This window comes from Camellia sinensis, chromosome 10 (assembly GCF_055761805.1).
Source record: "Camellia sinensis isolate YWXY chromosome 10, ASM5576180v1, whole genome shotgun sequence".
In the NCBI taxonomy this organism is placed as follows: Eukaryota; Viridiplantae; Streptophyta; class Magnoliopsida; order Ericales; family Theaceae; genus Camellia; species Camellia sinensis.
Window position 1 is genome coordinate 26,651,450 of NC_138970.1, and position 22,053 is coordinate 26,673,502.

Here is a 22,053-nt window from a genome sequence, read left to right on the forward strand (position 1 = left end):
ACTCAAGACAAGAATTTGATGTGAATATATTTTGATATGAACTCTGATTTTTGAATTAGTTATTGGACATCATTCATTTAACCCTTTACTCTATTATTATTCACTGGGCTTCCGCTCACTATTTATATTATGTACGTAGGTGATCAAGCACGTGACCAGGCTCAGAGTTGAGGACCTGGCGTCTCAATTTTTGTCAGTCGACCTTTGTGCTTCTCGAGGAGGTTCTAGGTTAAGTCAAGTCTAGATGTTATGTTGTTATAAATGTATAAGACTTTGTTTCTTTTGATTCTCGAATAAGTTTTTTTGTTTATATGTATATGAAGTAACGTGTAAATACTGTATCTTTTGACGTCACTCGTAAGATTCTGAAAGTTTAAGATTATCTGTCCTATGTATGTCTTCACAGCTCGATGGACTATGTATATTTTATGTATTTGCTTCCGTAACCCCTAATTATATATTATTATGTTAAGAGGACTTTGGTAATCCAAGGATTACTGGTCGATTATGACGCTAAACTTATAGGAGCGGGTTTGAGTCATGACAAAGTGGTATCAGAGCACGTGTTCTACCACACACACGAGTCCATATGAGCTTAGGATGTCCTAGTAAGAAGTAGGGGCATTCCATCTGCATGTGTAAGTGTTTGTTTTTGAAAGTGAAACCTAAATCTGATTATGATCACATGATATGGAAACAAATGATCTGAATGTTGTAAAAGGACTATTTGCCTATATTTATAATATTCTGTTTACTTATAGCAAATGAAAAATACAAGAAGTGATGGAACAACTGAATCATCTAAGGCTCGAATGAGCCGTATGGAACAAATGCTTACAGCTTTAACTGAGGCAATGACTCAACAACAACAGAGAAAACAACCCTTACCTCCCCCGCCAGTCCAAGTTGAGCCGGATAACAATGATCTCATAAATTTAACTCAGAAGTTCCTGAAAATGAAACCACCGACCTTTTTGGGTGGCATTGAACTATTAAAAGCAGAAACATGGTTGGTTGAAATGGAGAAACTATTTGAAGTATTCCCTTGTTCTGAGATTCAGAAAGTCCTTCTAGCCACCTACACTCTGAAAGATGAAGCCCGGAGGTGGTGATTGCTAATTCGAAACAGTAATGAGAATATGATGTGGGCACAATTTAATATTATCTTCTATGATAAGTACTTTCCTCAGTGTTTTCGAGATCGAAAAGTTTATGAATTCCAAAAACTTAAACAGGGTAGGATGTTCGTAGCTGAGTATAAAGCCAAATTTACTGAATTTTCTCGATTTGCTCCACATATGGTGAATATTGATTACAAGAAGGCATGGAAATTTGAAGGCGGACTGGATTTGGAAGTGTTTGCTCGAGTAGACGTCTTGAAATTGCCTACCTATGTAGAAGTTTTAGACAGAGCAATAATGGCAAAAGCCACCCTAGCAGTAATGAAACAAGCCAAGGCACTAACAACAAAATTGAGAAGCAAAAGATCTGGGTCTAATTTTCGAAAGGGCCGCTCCTTTTTCGCGAACAAAAAAGAAAATACTGGATCTTCAAGCAACTCAAGTCAAAGTAGTGGGTCTATGCCAATCTGTTCAGAATGTGGAAGAAAACATAAAGACATGTGTCATTGTGCATTAGGCGCGTGTTTTCAGTGTGGCAAAACTAGTCACAGAATTAAGGACTGTTCAATGAGGTTTGACAATGCTAACCATCCTACAGCAAGTTCAGCCGGATCCGCTCCTGTAATCAGAACCAATGCAAGAACCAATGCCAAGAATAACACCGGGAATGAAACACTAAGGCAAGGGAGAGTGTTTGCTCTAGTACTTAGGGATATACAGAATACTGAGTCAGTAGTGTCAGGTATAATTTCTATCTGTGCACAGAATGCCTATGTACTGATTGATTTTGGTTATACGCATTCATTTGTATCGTATGTTTTTTTTCGGAAGTTGGCTAGATCATTGGAACTTATGAATTTCATATTATCTGTGTCTACACCATTGGGAAGTTCTATGATGTACACTCATGTATATCCTGCACGTGATGTTTTGATTGGTGATATGACATTGTACGTTGATTTCCTGCCTTTGAGCATTAACCACTTTGATTGTATATTGGACATGGATTGGTTGTCGAAATACTATGCCACTATTGATTGTATGAATAAAACCATCACGTTTAAACCACCTGGAATGCCTGAGTTTGTTTTCACTGGGAATGGGGTAGTTCCTCCACCATACTTGATTTCATTTTTGAAAGCCAGAAAATTGTTGAGAAAAGGTTGTTGGGGTTACTTGTACAATGTAATAACTATATTTTCGGATAGTACCAGTGTGGAAGCTATTCATGTGGTTTGTGAATTTCCTGATGTGTTTCCTAATGACCTACCCGTAAACCTAATTGATAGGGAAATTGAGTTTACCATTGATGTAGTACCTGGAACACAACCTATCTCTAAAACTCCATATAGAATGTCAACTTCTGAACTGAAAGAATTGAAAGTTCATCTCCAAGAACTCTTAAACAAGAAATTCATCCATCCGAGTACCTCACTTTATGGAACCCCAGTGTTGTTTGTTAAAAAAAAAAGACGAATCTTTGAGACTATGTATTGACTACCGTGAGTTGAATAAAGTAACCATAAAGAACAAATATTTATTACCCCGAATAGATGACCTGTTTGGCTAACTCCAGGGAGCCCAAGTGTTTTCTAAAATTGACCTTAGATCCGGGTATCACCAGTTAAAGGTCAAGGCAGAAGACATAGAGAAAATTGCATTCAGAACTAGATATGAACACTATGAATTTTTGGTAATGACATTTGGGGCAACTAATACACCTGCGGTGTTCATGGATTTAATGAATAGGGTGTTCAAACAATTTTTGGATGAATTTATTGTTGTCTTTATTGATGATATATTGATTTACTCCATAACTAGGGAAGAACATGAGAATCATTTGAGAACTGCCTTACAAATCCTGAGGGAAAAGAAGTTATATGCAAAATTTTCCAAATGTGAATTTTGGCTAGATAGCGTTGCCTTTCTAGGCCATGTAATCAACATGAATGGCATATCAGTAGGCCTACAGAAAATTGAAGCTATTGTGAACTGTCTAAACCGACAAATATGTCAGAAGTTAAAAGTTTTTTGAGACTTGTAGGCTATTATCGTAGATTTGTGAAAGACTTTTCAAAGCTTGCTATGCCATTGACCCAGTTAACCCAGAAAAATATATCATTTGATTGGAATGATTAAAGAGGGTTTGTCTTTCAAAAGTTGAAGACCAGATTAGTAAATGCACCGATTTTGACTTTGCCTAATGGTACCAATGGGTTTCAGATTTACAATGATGCATTCTACAAAGGTTTGGGTTGTGTATTAATGCAAAATGGAAAGGTAATTGCTTATGTTTCTCAACAACTCTGACTACATGAAAAGAATTACCCAAGTCATGATCTTGAACTGGCAGCTGTGGTGCTTGCTTTGAAAATTTGGCGACGTTATTTGTATGGTGTGACTTGCGAGGTGTACACTGACCATAAAAGTTTGAAATACTTCTTTACCCAAAAAGAACTGAACATGAGACAAAGAAGATGGCTAGAATTGATCAAAGACTATGATCTACAGATTTTATATCATCCGGGAAAAGCTAATACTGTAGTAGTTGCCTTGAGCCGAAAATTGATAGGAAATTTGGCATGTTTGCTTACTGGTCAGAAAGAATTACTATGTGACTTGGAAAAGAATGAGATTAAAGCTATGTTGTGAGAATAAGGTGGAATCTTAGCTGCTATCTTTGCCTAGCCTGCAATCATCGAAGAAATTAAAGAGAAACAACTGCAAGATGAGTTCCTGAAAAAGATCGTGAATGAAATTAACTCAAAACCAAGGCTCGGGTTTGTATTTGAAAACAATGTGTTGAAATTTCAGAGTCGTCTTTATGTGTTGGATTGTTCTGATTTAAGGAAACGTATCATGGCTGAAGCTCACAACTCCAAATTTTCCATGCATCCAGGAAACACAAAGATGTATCATGACTTGAAATAGAATTTCTGGTGGCTTGGAATGAAAAAAAACATTGCAAATTTTGTAGCCCGATGTTTGTATTGATAACAAGTCAAAGCTGAACATCAACGACCCGCTGATTTATTACAGTCGCTCCCAATACCAGAATGGAAATGGGAGCACATTACCATAGACTTCATTGTGGGATTGCCTCGCTCTTCTCGAGGTGTGGATTCTATTTGGATTATTGTTGATCGTCTAACTAAATCTGCTCATTTTTTACCTGGCAAATCTTTGTATAATGTAGATAAGTTGGCTAATTTGTATGTCAATGAGATTGTGAAATTATATGGAGTTCCAGTGTCCATGGTATCTGACAGAGATCCCAAGTTTACTTCAAGATTCTGGCAAAGTTTGCAACAGGCCTTGGGAACTGAATTGAGATTAAGCAGTGCTTATCACCCACAGACAGATGGCCAATTAGAACGGACCATTCAAACATTGGAGGACTTGTTACGGATGTGTATGTTAGACTTTCAAGGCAATTGGGAGATTTACTTTCCTCTGGCCGAATTTGTGTATAATAATAGCTACCATTCAAGTATTGGTATGGCCCCATATGAAGCTTTGTATGGTACGAAATGTCGTTCTCCAATTTGTTAGGCCGAGGTAGGTGATAGACCTTTATTGGGACCGAAATTGGTACAAGAAACAACTGAAAATATGAAATTGATTCAACAAAGACAGAAAATTGCACAAAGCTACCAGAAGAGCTATGCCGATGTCCGAAGAAGAGACAGAGAATATAAAGTCGGGGATCACGTATTTATCAAAGTGACTCCAATGAAAGGCCAGACACGGTTTGGCGTGAAAGGAAAATTGGCACCAAGATATGTTGGACCCTGTGAAAACCTTGAGAAGATTAATTCCGTGACGTATCGGGTAGCTTTACCACCAGTCATGGAACATATGCACAATGGATTTCATATCTCTATGCTTCGGGATTATTTAAGAGATCCACTACATGTGATTGAGCCGACTCGTGTACTTCTAAAAGATGATTATACATACGAAGAGAAGCCAATGCAAATTATGAATCGCCGAGTCAAAAGATTGAGAAACAAGGAATTCCGTTAGTCAAGGTTGATTGGCAGAATCATGGAGGAACTTATGCAACTTGGGAGATAGAAGAAGACATGATGAGAAGATACCCTAAGTTGTTTTCTTTGAATCCGGTGTTCTTCCAGAATGAAGGAAACTCGAGTTTGGAGGACCAAACTCTTTAAGGGGGGAGGACTGTAACAACCTCGACCCATGATTAGCGTTAATTCATACTTAAGTATGCCTAATAAGTAATTAAGAAGAAATCCTGAGTTAATTACGTGTGCATTGCATTATTTGTGTTTATATCTATTTAACGTAGGAAGATCTGTTCATATTTTCATTTCGGTTTGCGAATTGAAGGCCTTATCGGCATCCGATTCAGAATTTGACTTGATTTATGTATTAATTAGAATTTTTTAAATTTTATGATAGGCTTAATTGAAATTCGATTCGGAACTTTTAAATTAGAATAATTAATGTCAATTAATTAACCAACTCTTAATTAAGCCTATATAAGGCTAATATGACCCCACTAGTTCATTTCTGCACCCTTATTTTCTCATCTTCCAGCTTCAAAACTTGTGAAAGAGAGAAGATGAGAGAAATTGTGTAAGAACCTGAATTTTTTGGACACCTAATTAGTTTATTAATAATAATATTAAGTCAATAAATTGTGATTATTAAATTATTATATTAATAGCATCATGATTAACACCAACATTAAATTCCTTTAAATAAATTTTTTTTATCCTTTTGTGATTAAATTTTTTGTGTCTAAACATAGTTGTGGAAAACTAAATGAGTTAAATAAATAATAACCAAGTTAGTTAGAGAATAGTAGGGAGGAAAACATCTAGTGACTAAGACATATATATATACATTGATTTTCATTTTAAACATATAAAAAAAAAATTCAGAATTTTTGGAGAGAGGAATCCGACTGTTTTCTCCCCAAGGGGCTGCTGCCAAAGCATGTCAAAGCATGCTTAGAAGCATCCTACAAGTCTATCCTTGTAGATTAATGCTAAACTGTAACTGAGAATGATAAGTAACTGATTTGACTGAAATTCTAAATTGATTGCAAGAGTATATTGCTTTCTTGCATTTTTATCTATTTGTCATTTGATCCATCTGTAGATGTTTTAAGTTTCGAACTGTAAGTTGAAGTCCTTATCGGCGGCCGAATCTGAAATTGATTGGTGTTTTATGTTAATTAGAATTTATGTGATTTTATGGTAGATTTAATTGAAATGCGATTTGGTATGATTAAATTAGATTAAATAAAACTAAATTACATTAGTTCAAGTTTATTTCAATATTGCCATTAAGTGGGCACTTTAGGCCATTAATTGATTTTTCCTATATCACTTTGTTGCACCATCTCACCCATTTCCTCTAGAGACCAATTCGAGGGAGAAAGAGGGAGAGTAGGAGAAAATTTAGTTCATCAAGAATTTGGCTTGGAGACTTAGAAGATTTGGAGGATAATTGTGAATTGAGCTTCCATACCTTGATATTCAAGACCTAAGGTAGGAAATCATCTTCTTGATTGTGAATTCTAGTTGTATCTTGTATGGTTCATGAGTCATCAGTGATCTAAGTCAAGAATTGGTTTAAAGAGTTGATTTGAGTAGCTAATTCATGCATGCATGTACATGTTCTTGGGATTTGAGGTTGTTTTCATAAAAAGCCCCGCATGCATGTCCATTTTCTAGTTATAGTTCATGAATTCATCATGATTTTGGAGGGATTGACTCATTTGATCATGTGTTAGAAGTTTTGAACTCAATTGAATACATGCATGTTAAATGTACATCTTGTTCTTGAAGTTTATTTGAAATTTGTATTTAATTGACTTACCTTTGGGTTTTGATTTTTCAAATTGATCTTCAAAACATGTTATACTATGAGTTTTCAAGAGTTTTTCAGAAAATTAGCCCAAGGGGATCGAATTTGAAGCTTTAAAAGTTGAATTTCATGCTTGAGGTTCAATCTGGAAATTCCAAATTTTGGACCCATGCTCAAGCGTAGGATTTCACGCTCAAGTGTGCACTCTAAGTACATGCACTTCCGCTCGAGCGTAGGAAGTCACGCTCGAGTGTGAAATGCATATGCCCAGAAGTTCATGTATTTTACAGTCCGCTCGAGCGAGAAAGTTCACGCTCGAGCGAGAAAGTTCACGCTCGAGCGAGGACCTGAGTCTCACACTCGAGCCGGGGTCAAGCGTCCGTCGAGCGTGAATTGCATGCATCCAGTACTTTTTCATCAGTTTACAGTCCGCTCGAGCGAGGGAAGTCACGCTTGAGCGGAGCTCCTTTGTCCGCATGTCCGCTCGAGCGTAGAAAGCCACGCTCGAGCGAGACCCCTGTTTCAGCAAAAATTTGAAAAGTGTTTTAAAGTGTATTTTTGCATCCTTATTCCATCCTAGGCATTTCTAGGCCTAGTTTAAGGCATCTTAATGAGGATATTGATGTAGAACCACACCGAGTCAAGATAGGGACTAAGTTGTTGATTCCCGAGTATGTAATTTAGTGTGTGTTCGTTCTGTAATTGTGTAGGGTTAGCACCCGAGGACGCCCACTAGCTGCTTATAGCCTAGTGCTCTGTGAGTAATAATGTTGTAAAGATATGTTCGATTATGATTATTTTCTAAATGATCAACTATTCTGCTTATTGAAACGTTATTGTTTAATGAATGAATGTTTGTCCTATTTGTAAACTGTATCCGTAGCATCCATAGCAATTCACTGTTACTGTACTGTTACTGCTATTGTCACAGAGATCTCTGTCGGTTCCTATGTTTGGAACTACTATTGTTTACTGTTATGATGGCCATCAACTGACTGTTCGATCTGTTAAGACCTACTGTACTGTTTTTCTATGGGATGCACCACATATAACTGCTATGGTCTCTAAGTGACTGATATGCCTGTTTAATTACTGAAAGGACATTCATTCTTAACTTCTTTACATAACTGTTATTCTCTGGGTTTTAGCTCACTGTTTATATATATATATATATATATATGTAGGTGTCCAGGTACCGGACCGGAGCTAGGAGCGCTGGCTTAGCTTTTGTTTTGTTAAGCCAACCTTTGTGCCTCGCCTCGAGGTTCCTAGTCCGTTCAAGCTACGACTGTTTTGGGGTGTTCGGATTCACCCTTCTGTCTCTGTTTTATAATAGATGTTATAGACTTTTACTGTACAGTTATGGCATAGGGATTGAATCCCTAACTTGTATGTATGTATATCTGGTATGTAAATGTGTTTTGGTTATGAATGTGACTTGTTCATAAAAGTCTTTTTGCATTCAGACTGTCACAACTCATTGGACATCTTTTATTTACTGTTTTGGCTTCTGCCAGCCCCTTTACTCTGTATCACTGTCATTACTGTTAAGCAGGCCTTCGGTAATCTCGAATTACTGGCCGGTTATGGTGCTAAACCCATAGGGGCCGGTTTGGGTCATGACAGAATGGTATCAGAGCGATATCAAACCCCGAGTTATACCGCATACACGTGTCCAAATGAGCTATAGGATGTCCTAGAAAAGTAATTAGGGCATTGCATGAGCATGAGAAAGTGTGTGTGGCCATGATATGAATATATGTGTTAATGTGCTAATGTGTTTAGTATGTAACTGCCTATGTTTATTATTACCATATTGCCCATAGTGAAATGGACAATGCACGAAATGCCAATAAACCCGAATCATCTGAGGCAAGGATGGAAAGATTAAAAAGAATGGTTGAACTGTTGACTGAGGCCTTGAGGCTACAACAGAACCAACAGCCCCCACCTCCTCCAGTTCAACCGGAGCAAAATGTTAATGAGGTTATAATTTCCTTGACACAAAAGTTCAGTAAAATGAAACCACCATCCTTTCAGGGAGGCCTTGAACCGTTAAAGTCCGAAGCATGGGTTCTAGAAACAGAGAAATTATTTGAAGTGTTCCCGTGTTCCGAAGAACACAAGGTATTGCTGGCTACCTTTACTTTACAAGAAGAGGCCAGAAGATGGTAGATGCTTGTTCGTGACACCAATACTGCTTTGACTTGGGCTCAATTTAAAGAAGCCTTCTTTGAAAAATACTTTCATCAGTGTGTCAAGGATCACAAAGTGACTGAGTTTGAACAGTTGAAATAAGATACTATGTCAGTGGCAGAGTATGAATCAAAGTTTACTGAACTTGCCAGATACGCGCCGCACATGGTGGACACTGATTACAAAAAGGCCAGGAAGTTAGAAGGCGGCCTTAATGTAGAGATACTTGACAGAATCAATGTGCTGAAGTTACTGAAATATATGGATGTTCTTGACCGGGCGATAATAGCTGAGTCGAACATCGAGGCATTAAAACAGACCGAAACACCAGCGACTGAATGGCGTGGTAAGAGACGGGGTTTTAAGTTTAAGAAAGGCTGAAGCAGTCCATTGAACAAAAAGCAAAATACAGGGTCGACAACCAGTTCTAGCCAGGGAAACAATTCCATACTACCCTGCTCTGAATGTGGGAAAAGGCATAAAGGGGTTTGCTATAAAATCTCTGGTGTTTATTATAGGTGTGGCAAAGTGGGTCACATGGTTAAAGATTGCCCTTCCACTTCTCAAGGCAATAGTAAAGCTGCAGCTAGCTCAGCAGCATCAACTGTTGCACCGAAACCCAAACCCAAAGCTACCGGAAAGGAGCCTCTAAGGCAAGGCCGAGTGTTCGCACTTGTACCGAGAGATGTGCAGAATACCGAGACCGTTGTGTCAGGTATACTCTCAATCTGTACTCAAAATGCTTATCTTCTGATTGATTCGGGGTCTACACATTCATATGTCTCACATGCTTTTTCGCGAAAACTAAATAGACCACTAGAACCCATGAATTATTTGTTAGCTGTATCTTCACCTGTTGGGGGATCCATTACTTGTGCTTACATGTACCCTGCATGTGAAATTATTGTTGGGGATGTGCATTTGTATATTGATTTACTGCCTTTGAATATCGATCATTTCGATGTGATATTGGGAATGGACTGGTTAACAAAATATCATGCTACCATAGACTGTGTGACAAAATAAGTTGTTTTCCGTCCACCTGGATTGCTTGAATTTGTATTTAACGGAGTTGGTGTAGTGCCTCCCCCATATCTGATTTCGTCTATGAAAGCTTTTAAACTAATTAAGAAGGGATGTAAAGGGTATCTATGTTGTATATTGACTGTACCGACTGATGCTAAAGCTAATGTGGACAGTATTCCCATAGTCAGAGAATTCCCAGATGTTTTTCCAGATGATTTGCCAGGGGATTTGATTGACAGGGACATTGAGTTCACCATTGATGTGATTCCGGGTACACAGCCAGTTTCCAGAGCTCCGTACAGAATGGCACCTACCGAACTGAAAGAATTGAAAATTCAGTTGCAAGAACTGTTGGATAAGAAGTTCATCAGGCCTAGTACTTCGCCATGGGGCACTCCAGTTTTGTTTGTAACAAAGAAAGACGGCTCATTGAGACTCTGCATTGACTACCGTGAACTAAACAAGGTAACAGTGAAAAACAAGTACCCACTGCCTCGTATTGATGATTTATTTGACCAGTTACAGGGTGCTCAGGTCTTTTCAAAAATTGACCTTAGATCCGGATACCACCAGTTGAAAATCAAACCAAAGGACATTGAAAAGACTGTCTTTCGAACGAGGTATGGACATTACGAATTTCTTGTTATGCCTTTCGGAGTTACTAATGCACCTGCTGCATTTATGGACCTTATGAATAGAATTTTCAAACCATTCCTCGATGAATTTGTAGTTGTTTTCATAGATGACATTTTGATTTATTCCAAAAGCACGAAAGAGCATGAACATCATTTGAACATTGCCTTATAGACCTTAAGAGAACGGAAACTGTATGCAAAACTAACGAAGTGTGAATTTTGGCTAGACAATGTAATGTTTTTAGGACATGTGATCAGTAAGGATGGCATTTCAGTTGACCCATAGAAAATTGAAGCAGTAGTGAATTGGCCCAGACCATTTAATGTTACTGAAATTCGAAGTTTCTTAGGCTTAGCCGGATACTACAGAAGATTTGTGAAGGACTTCTCCAAAATTGCCCTACCGTTGACTCAGTTGACTCAAAAAGGGATATCATTTGACTGGACTGACCAGAAAGAATCAACTTTTCAAGAGTTAAAGACTTGACTTGTGACTGCATCGATTCTTACCCTACCCTCAGGTACGGATGGATTTACCATATTTAGTGATGTTTCTTATAAGGGTTTGGGATGTGTATTGATGCAGAATGGTAAAATTATTACATATGCTTCCCGACAACTGAGACCGCATGAAAAGAACTACCCAACCCAGGACTTAGAACTTGCCGCAGTGGTATTTGCATTGAAAATCTAACGTCACTACCTTTATGGGGCAACGTGTGAAGTGTATACAGATCACAAGACCTTGAAATATTTCTTCACACAGAAAGAATTGAACATGAGGCAGCGGAGATGGTTAGAACTGATAAAAGATTACGACTTGTAAATTTTGTACAATCCGGGGAAAGCTAACACCGTTGCAGATGCACTGAGTCAGAAATCAGTTGGAAATTTAGCCTGTTTACTCATCGGGTAGAAAAAATTGCTATGTGACCTTGAAAATTTTGAAGTTGAGATTGTTTTGCATGAATAAGGTGGAACCTTAGCCGCTATTTCTGCTCAACTGACACTGATTGAGGAGATTAAAGAGAAGTAGCAACAGGATGACTTTTTGAAAAAGGTCATTGATGAACGGGAGTCCAAACCGAGGCCGGACTTTAAATTTGAGAACAATGTGCTGAAATTCCAGGGAAGGTTGTGTGTACCGAATGATTATGAACTGAAAAGACGAATTCTGCAAGAGGGCCACAATTCGAAACTGTCTATCCATCCAGGAAATACGAAAATGTACCAAGACTTGAAACTGAATTTCTGGTAGCCGAGAATGACGAAAGAGATTGCTGACTTTGTATCGAAATGTCTTCATTGCCAACAAGTTAAAACTGAACATCAACGACCCGTAGGCTTACTTCAGCCCTTACTAATATCGGAGTGGAAATGGGAACATATTACTATGGATTTCATTGTCGGTTTACCTCGCTCCAGTAAAAGTATGGACTCAATTTGGGTTATTATTGATAGATTGACTAAATCTGCTCACTTCTTACCTGTCAAGACAATCTATAATGCGGACAAATTGGCTACAATTTATATTGACGAGATTGTTAGGTTGCATAGAGTGCCTGTATCTATTGTTTCTGACAGGGATTCGAAGTTTACATCGAGATTTTGGCAAAGTCTTCAAACAGCATTGGGTGCTGAATTGAAACTGAGTAGTGCCTATCATCCTCAGACAGATGGCCAGTCAGAAAGGACCATCCAAACTCTAGAGGATTTACTGCGTATGTGTGTTCTTGATTTCTAAAGAAATTGGGAAAGTCATTTACCTTTAGCTGAATTCGCCTACAATAATAATTTTCACTTGAGCAATGGTGTGGCGCCTTTCAAGGCTTTGTATGGCAAAAAATGTCGATCTCCTATTTGCTGGGCAGAAGTTGGAGATAGGCCTTTGCTTGGGCCCGAAATTATACATGAGACTACCGAAAAAGTGAAATTGATTCAACAAAGACTGAAAACCGCGCAAAGCCGACAGAAAAGTTATGCGGATGTCCGAAGGCGAGACAGGGAATATGAAGTGGGTGTTCATGTTTTTGTTAAAGTGACACCAATGAAGGGTCAGACTCGCTTTGGAGTCAAGGGCAAGCTAGCACCGAGATATGTCGGACCGTATGAGATTGTTGAAAAGATTAATCCGGTGGCGTATCAAGTAGCGCTTCCTCTTGAAATGGAGCATATGCATAATGTCTTCCACATTTCAATGTTAAGGGATTATCTTCGGGATCTCTTCCATGTTATTGAGCCTACCCGTGTAGTGCTAAGTGATGACTACACTTATGAAGAACGGCCCATTCAGATTGTAAACCGACGAATTAAGAAGTTGAGGAACAAAGAAATTTCGTTAGCGAAAGTGGACTGGAAAAACCATGGTGGCGTCTATGCCACTTAAGAAAGGGAAGACGATATAATGAAGAGATATCCTGAATTGTTCCCACTAAATTCGATATTCTTCCAAAATGAAGGTAATTCGAGTTTGGAGGACCAAACTCTTTTAAGGAGGGAAGACTGTGACAACCCTCACCTCTGATTAATGCTAAACTGTAAAGAATGATAAGTAACTGATTTGATTGAAATTCTGAATTGATTGCAAGAGTATATTGCTTTACTTGCATTTCTATCTGTTTGTCATTTGATCGATTTGTAGATGTTTTAAGTTTCGAACTATAAATTGAAGGCCTTATCATAGGCCGAATCTAAAATTGATTGGTATTTTATGCTAATTAGAATTTATGTGATTTTATGGTAGATTTAATTGAAATGCGATTTGGTATGATTAAATTAGATTAAATAAAGCTAAATTACATTAGTTCAAGTTTATTTCAATATTGCCATTAAATGGGCACTTTAGGCCATTAATTGATTTTTCCTATATCACTTTGTTGCACCATCTTACCCATTTCCTCTAGAGACCAATTCGAGAGAGAAAGAGGGAGAGTAGGAGAAAATTTAGTTCATCAAGAATTTGGCTTGGAGACTTAGAAGATTTGGAGGATAATTGCGAATTAAGCTTCCATACCTCGATATTCAAGACCTAAGGTAGGAAATCATCTTCTTGATTGTGAATTCTAGTTGTATCTTGCATAGTTCATGAGTCATCAGTGATCTAAGTCAAGAATTGGTTTAAAGAGTTAATTTGAGTAGCTAATTCATGCATGCATATACATGTTCTTGGGATTTGAGGTTGTTTTCATAAAAGGCCCCACATGCATGTCCATTTTCTAGTTGTAGTTCATGAATTCATCATGATTTTGGAGGGATTGACTCATTTGATCATGTGTTAGAAGCTTTGAACTCAATTGAATACATGCATGTTAAATGTATATCTTGTTCTTGAAGTTTATTTGAAATTTGTGTTTAATTGACTTACCTTTGGGCTTTGATTTTTCAAATTGATCTTCAAAACATGTTATACTATGAGTTTTCCAGAAAATTAGCCCAAGGGGATTGAATTTGAATCTTTAAAAGTTGAATTTCATGCTTGAGGTTCAATCTGGAAATTCTAGATTTTGGACCCACGCTCGAGTGTAGGACTTCACACTCGAGCGTGCACTCTGAGTACATGCACTTCCGCTCGAGCGTAGGAAGTCAGGCTCGAGCGTGAAATGCATATGCCCAGAAGTTCATGTGTTTTACAGTCCGCTTGAGCGAGGACCTGAGTCTCACGCTCGAGCGGGGGTCGAGTGTCCGTCGAGCGTGAATTGCATACATCCAGTACTTTTTCATGAGTTTACAGTCCGCTCGAGCGTATAAAGCCACGCTCGAGCGAGACCCCTGTTTCAGCAAAAATTTGAAAAGTGTTTTAAAGTACATTTTTGCATCCTCATTCCATCCTAGGCATTCCTAGGCCTAGTTTAAGGCATCTTAATGAGGTTATTGATGTAGAACCACACCAAGTCAAGATAGGGACTAAGTTGTTGATTCCCGAGTGTGTAACTTAGTGTGTGTTCGTTCTGTAATTGTGTAGGGTTAGCACCCGAGGACGCCCACTAGCTGCTTATAGCCCAGTGCTCTGTGAGTAACAATGTTGTAAAGATATGTTCGATTATGATTATTTTTTGAATGATCAACTGTTCTGTTTACTGAAACGTTATTGTTTAATGAATGAATGTTTGTCTTATTTGTAAACTGTATCCATGGCATCCATAGCAATTCACTGTTACTGTACTGTTACTGTTATTGTCACAGAGATCTCTGTCGGTTCCCATGTTTGGAACTACTACTGTTTACTGTTATGATAGCCATCAACTGACTGTTCGGTCTGTTAAGACCTACTGTACTGTTTTGCTATAGGATGCACCACATATAACTGATATGGTCTCTAAGTGACTGATATGATTGTTTAATTACTGAAAGGACATTCATTCTTAACCTCTTTACATAACTGTTATTCACTGGGCTTTAGCTCACTGTTTATATATATATATATATATATTTGTAGGTGTCCAGGCACCGGACCGGAACTAGGAGCGTCGGGTTAGCTCTTGTTTTGTCAAACCAACCTTTGTGCCTCACCTCGAGGTTCCTTGTCCGTTCAAGCTACGGCTGTTTTGGGGTGTTCGGATTCACCCTTCTGTCTCTGTTTTGTAATAGATGTTATAGACGCCTACTGTACAGTTATGGCATAGGGATTGAATCCCTAACTTGTATGTATGTATATCTGGTATGTAAATGTGTTTTGGTTATGAATGTGACTTGTTCATAAAAGTCTTTTTCCATTTAGACTGTCACAGCTCATTAGACATCTTTTATTTACTGTTTTGGCTTTTGCCAGCCCCTTTACTCTGTATCACTGTCATTACTGTTAAGCAGGCCTTCGGTAATCTCGGATTACTGGCCGGTTACGGTGCTAAACCCATAGGGACATGTTTGGGTCGTGACAATGCCGAGGCCTTGAAAGGCGACATTCAGCCTTGGTTAGCTTGAAGAATGCCCAAAATTCCATGAACCATTTTTTTGAGTTTTCTAGTTTTTCTCTAGTCTTTTTATATTTGTGTACTAAGACAAAGTTTTAAGTTTGATTGGAGTTGTAATTTAAGAACTTTAATTTCCGTGTTGTTAATTAATGGATGATGGTAAATTTGGTGGCAACATTGATGAGAATTCTTAATTAAGAAAATTTATTTTAAGTTTTAAACCCTATCATGATGTCCTCAAATTTTGGAGCGTCACAACATGGTATCAGAGTTTAGGTCTAGAAACCCTTGAGACCTTGGGTAGGCACTATTACAAATAAAGATAAAGATCACGCTTTTTTTGTGTGATGTATGTTTTTTAATCACACCTTTTAAGTTTTATTAAAGTGTGATCTTTCGGAGTGTGATTAAAAGGGGTCATTTTTAATCACATTTTTTAAGTGTCATTAAAAAATGATTTCATCACATCTTTTAAGTGTCATTAAAAATATTTAGATCACATCGTTTAAGTGTGATTAAAAACATTTAGATCACATCTTTGAAGTGTGATTAATAACTAATAAAACATGTGATAAAAAAAAAAGAATTCGGCATATTTGAAGAATAATCAATATTATTTTTATACGCGCATTTGAAGAATATAATACACACTATATACTATATTTTGAATCACAATCATATATTGAATAACGTCATATACTTCATGAATGAAAGTTAAATGTTCAAAAGTATATACAAAGAAATTAATAAAAAGTTTTTAACTATGATTACATATATTAAAAAATGAAAAAAACTTGAAAAAACTAAGTTCTTGAACTCTTTGACCATATTTTGCATCTCTCCAGGAAATTTCTGACCTAGGAAATTTCTAACCTGAAAAATAAAAACACAAATTAATTCAGAAACCGCTAGAAGCATATGAATAAACTTACTATTTTTGTAGAGACTGTTCTTGTCTTACAAAAGACAAAATCGAACTTCTCATCACACTGACTTTTCATCCCCTGCATCAATAGAAAAGGAATAACGACTTTGATTGTTACTAGTATAAAATATTTGTATTACCATATATAAATATGACATATACATAGAATCAATAAATCCAAAATGAAAATCTTCAATGTATGGCCAAATATTTTAGAGTCATAAAACCATGGGAAATTAGGGGGATGATTAGCTCTACTCCTGCTGATTTCTCTCCCTCTCATTTGAACCCTGATAGACTTGTTTGTTTCCCTAGGCAAGATGGTATATTCAGCATTGGTTCTGCCTGGGAGCAGTGGAGGGTTAAAAGTCCTAAAGTGGGTTGGGTTGGTATTCTTTGGGGCCCTTACTCAGTCCCTAAGGCCAGTTTTGTGATTTGGTTAGCTATTCATGGTCGTCTTAATACTAGGGATAGGGTGGCTACTTTTGGTAATATCTCAATGACATTCACTGATTGAACAAGATATGAACAATATTCTGTGAACATAATATGGAATGTGTGTGCACCATTACACTAATTTAAGAGTTTTAACTAGTGTATATATAATTCAAGAGCATTTAGATAGCCCGGTGATTCCGCCTTTACTTGGGATTTAATTCCCACCCCTATGTAACGAAGTTCGTCTTTTTGACAGGAAAAAAAAATGAAAGGACAAAAACTACTATAATTCATATGAAGATAAGGGAATGGAGGGTGAGCTATGTCATGAAATTAGAAATAGCATGCGCACCTTCAAGACCAGTAGTGAATAGAACAATATCAGCAAATTCACCAATCTGTTTTAAGAACTGGTGTAAACCTGGACGCTCAAAGGCTGTCTCACATGACTGACCCTAGGATTTCCATCACTTTCCTTCAACTGGTAACATATTCAAATTCTATAATTGTTTAACTAAGAAATAAATATATTATAACAAGAATTCAAAGTAGGAGAGAGAGAAAGAGAGAGAGAGAGAGAGAGAGGGAGAGTGATCAAGACTAATCTCTGAACATACACTTTCCAATTCAAAGCACGTCAATCCTGCTTCTATTACCCAAGTACAAAGAGCAGCAGGCAAGCTAGATGTTTCATAGGCACATACTAGGGTTTCATCTAAGTCAAGAACAACCTGTTCCAAGGGCACAACCAGAGATTTAATTATCTCACATGGAACCCAGTTGGTTTCTCAAAAAATATTTACCCATCTTCACGTAGACAGGTTTCAAATATTGAATGAGAACATTGAACCTAATAGTTGCATAAAAATGAGTAGTGGCTAGAATTTCATTGTAGTCGCTTAGGCTGCTCAGCACAAAGATATGGACATTTGGACTCATAGGATTCAACTCAAAAACATTTCTAGCGTAATACATGAACAAAGACCTCTTCAACTCTATATAAATCAAGCCACAGAGTGGAAATAAGATAGTGAAAACTAAAATTTGATCATTCACCTCTGACTTTTAGATGTACTCTAAAAGTATATATAAAGATAAAAGAAGAGAGAGAGAGAGAGAAAGAAGTTTCCAATTTCCAATTTGTTCTGTTAGACACTTGGGACACTGTTAGACTTTAATGGAGATCTCATAAACATTACCAACAAATTAACATAAGTTCGTGGCAACTTGAATAGGGTTATCATATAACTTAATACCATAACAGAGACATAAATCACAACTACAAACAAAAGCAAAACCCAAAGATGTCGTGTAAAAGTAGTCTAATGTGCTCTTCGGCAATTGAATCACATCAACTTTTATCAAATACAAAATATACCCAAAAACACCCTTATGCAGCTCAAATTAATTTCTTGGAATGTGAGGGGTCACTTGGATAAAAGATTGGTTGTTCATAGATGGAACACTTTCGTGGTTCTGCTTTGCTATTTGTTTTCAAGAGACAAAGATGGAATATATAGATAGGGAATTGGTAAGGAGTTTGTGGGGTGGCGTATGGGAGGACTGAGCTTTTCTTGGGGCAGTGGAGACTGCAGGTGGTATTATAATATTGTGGGACATGGGTTTGATCAAGGAGGATGTCTGTTTCTTATTTGTTTAGAAGCATAGAGGATAGCTCTCAGTGGACTTTTTCAGTTGTTTTTGAACACCAAGATGAGGAAGATAGAAGACTTATGTGGGCTAAGTTGTCAGCAGTGAAGGCAAGTTGGAATTGCCTGGAATGACAATAGGGTGATTTCAATGTCATTATTCTTGATGAGGGGTTAGTATGTGAACCGATAATGAGGGCTATGCTGAAATTCTCTAACATCATTGTAGCAGAAAGATGTAGGTAGTGCACTAAAAATAAGATATATAAATAAGCCAAATTAAAGAAAAAAAAAATATCAACAAGTATAAATTAAATAGAGTAAGATAAGGTAAAAAATAAATGCTAATGCTAGATATTAAAATAAAACAATTTGAATCATACCCTTTCAGGAAGTGGACTTGTGCTTCCTTCCTCTTCAATAGCAGCCATTTTTCTGAATTTCTCTCTACTGCCAACTCATCAAGAATAGCAGCCACTTCTCTCACTGCTGCATCCAAATCTGTGCGTCCCCGGCCAGCAATGCCAGCACCAAAAAGCTCAGCGTTCTTATCTTGATTTATCGCTCTACACCCTCTGCCTCTACTAACCCGTTTTGGCCTTATACTAGGATTTGCTTCTTTGACTGGACAACAAGGAGTTGATTTCAAGATTGCAGCTTTGGATCCAATACCTCTTCAATTTTTTGATCAAAATAGCACCATGTGTTCTAGATACCTTACTTGCACCATAAAATCAATGAAACTATAGAAATATTATGATATACAGGAATTACTCAATTCCATAGATATATGCTTCAATTCAATCAAAAGAATGAAGGCAACAAAAGAAATCATAAGACTTATTGCAAACTCACATAAAAAAGAAATATAAAAACATTAACTATGAAACAAACCATTAGTCAAGCTGCAATGACTATGTGTAGTTTTCTTCACATTTTTATTTAACCCTCGATAGTGGCCCAAGGCATTGCCCCCAATCAAATTAAAACATGATTGATGCTAAAGTAGTATAATTATCTTTTCTCCATCTTATTTATGTTATATTCTGTCCTTTGATTAAAGGATTTATGTCTAGGTACTTATTGAAGCAGTTGAAAACCATATGCCATAAGTTATTGTAATTGATGAAATTGGCACAAAACTTGAAGTAGTGGCTGCAAGCACAATTGCACAACGTGGCATTCAGCTAGTCGCCCCTGCTCATGGGGTAACAATCAAGAATTTAATAATGAATCCTTCATTGGAGATGCTTGTTGGAGGAATACAAGTGAGAGAACATGTGCTTTTTGATGTGTAATCAAGTGTCACTTTAATATGTAGAATCTAATAGAAACTGAGACTTCAACGTGTTTAGTGTTTACTGTGAGTATATTAATGTAGTTTATTCCAGTACTATTTCATTGTTTTCTATTCTTTTCTAGTGCTAATGTTACCATTGTTCACATTGCTTATTATGAAGTATGGAAGTTGCTATATATATTTCATTTGTGTCATACTCTCACATAATATGAATATCATACAGAGATTATGTTCAAACACTCATTCTGACTGTATTTTTATGACTATTTTATTTCAATTACGAAAATTTTCTAGGAAGGAGTGGCTTATTGGTATGCAGACTAGTCACATTAATATATCCATTTCTCAGAGTGTGACACTAGGGAATGAAGAAGCAAGTCGGAGGCGTGTTCAGAAAACAGTGCTAGAAAGGAAAGGACCTTCAATATTTAGTTGTGGTGTAGAGATAATTTCCAAGAATGAGATGGGAGTTCATTCTAATTTAGAAGCAATAGTGGATGCTATTCTTTCAGGTGGATTGTAAAGTGGGTGTGCGAAATTTGAAGTGGGTGAGTTGGATAATCAAGATTTGTGGAATGGGTATTCAAAATATGTTAACTTGGGTGTTCAAATTTTAAGGTGTAAACATAAGGCAAAACAAAGTCAGGGTATTGAACTATATTCAACTGAATACCCTGAAAAACATGTGGCATTGCCTCTGGGTAGAAATAGGCCCAAGTAAAATGTTGGGTGCTAAGATAGTTTTCCATTTTGTAAATAGTCTCTCCCTCCCTAATACAGAACGGCTAAATTAATGAAGTGATTGAATTGAATCCAAGCCCAGCAACACATAATTAGCGTACTGCACCAAACTGAAAATCTCCTTCAGTTTGTTACATGCAAATCCTTCAGTTAGCAAGTGTCAATAGCATGTAGCCATGCGGTGAGAAAGATGAAATAGAGAAGAAGGCAAAAAGAAAACTCATTTTCACTTCCAAGGCTTCAATCTTCTGAGGCGCATTTATCTTGTCATCCGATTCAAAATCCTTAAAATCATCTTCATGATCAGCTATTAATGCCCGTATGGCTTTCGTCAACTGCATCAATGAGCTTGTCAACAAAAAACATATTATGTAATGTAAATTGAAGAAGAGGAGGATGGAAAAGAAAATTTTCAATAAGAACTCATTAACAAGGGATATGTAAGTCTAAGTAAAATTTATGGGAAGTTACCTTCATAACATAAATTGGTATGCCATGGGATCTAGCGGCAGCTTGAATTCGAGGATTCTTATTGAGCTTGGACTGCAAGGCAAGTAGTGCATGTGCTTCGCTAATGTTATCAGTAAGTTAATCTTATCATTAATCTCTAATTGTTGAATCCCTTGTATCACACTTGTCTCCAGGATCTATAATACCTGCTCACCATATCAGTTCCACATGCAATAATTTCTAACTTTTAATACATTAGTTACTGCAAGTTCTGGAAAATAGAATTACTCATCTTGATAAGCTAAGAAATGGGATCAAGGTTCAGAATAAAAACAATATTTCGGGGAAAAATGAAAGGAAGTTGAACACTGTTAATCTCAACTCCTAGTGGTCTTCCTTCAAACCATGTCGAAACAAGATCGGTTAATAATTAATAAAAAGTTAAAAACATGGAATACAATGAGAATCAAGGTGAAAGGGACCCAATAAATTTAATTTCTTGTTAAAATTAGCAGTTCACATGAACTAGTGACAACCTAATATGCTAAGCCCAATAATACAGTATTAAATTGTGCAAGTCATTGCAAGAAACTTCATCCATTCATCTCTAAGGAAGGAGAAATTTTTTTTGTTTAAAATTGCAATTGCTTAGGAAATCATAGAAAAATACAAAATTAGAAATTCTGAGACAAGCATTTCATCCTAGCTTCAGAAATAGAAAACAAAGTACATAGTATATATGGTTAAAATATTGAAAAATGACGATACCTTACCCCATAAACAAACAAGAAAATAGGTGCTTCGTCATCAAGAGAACTTTC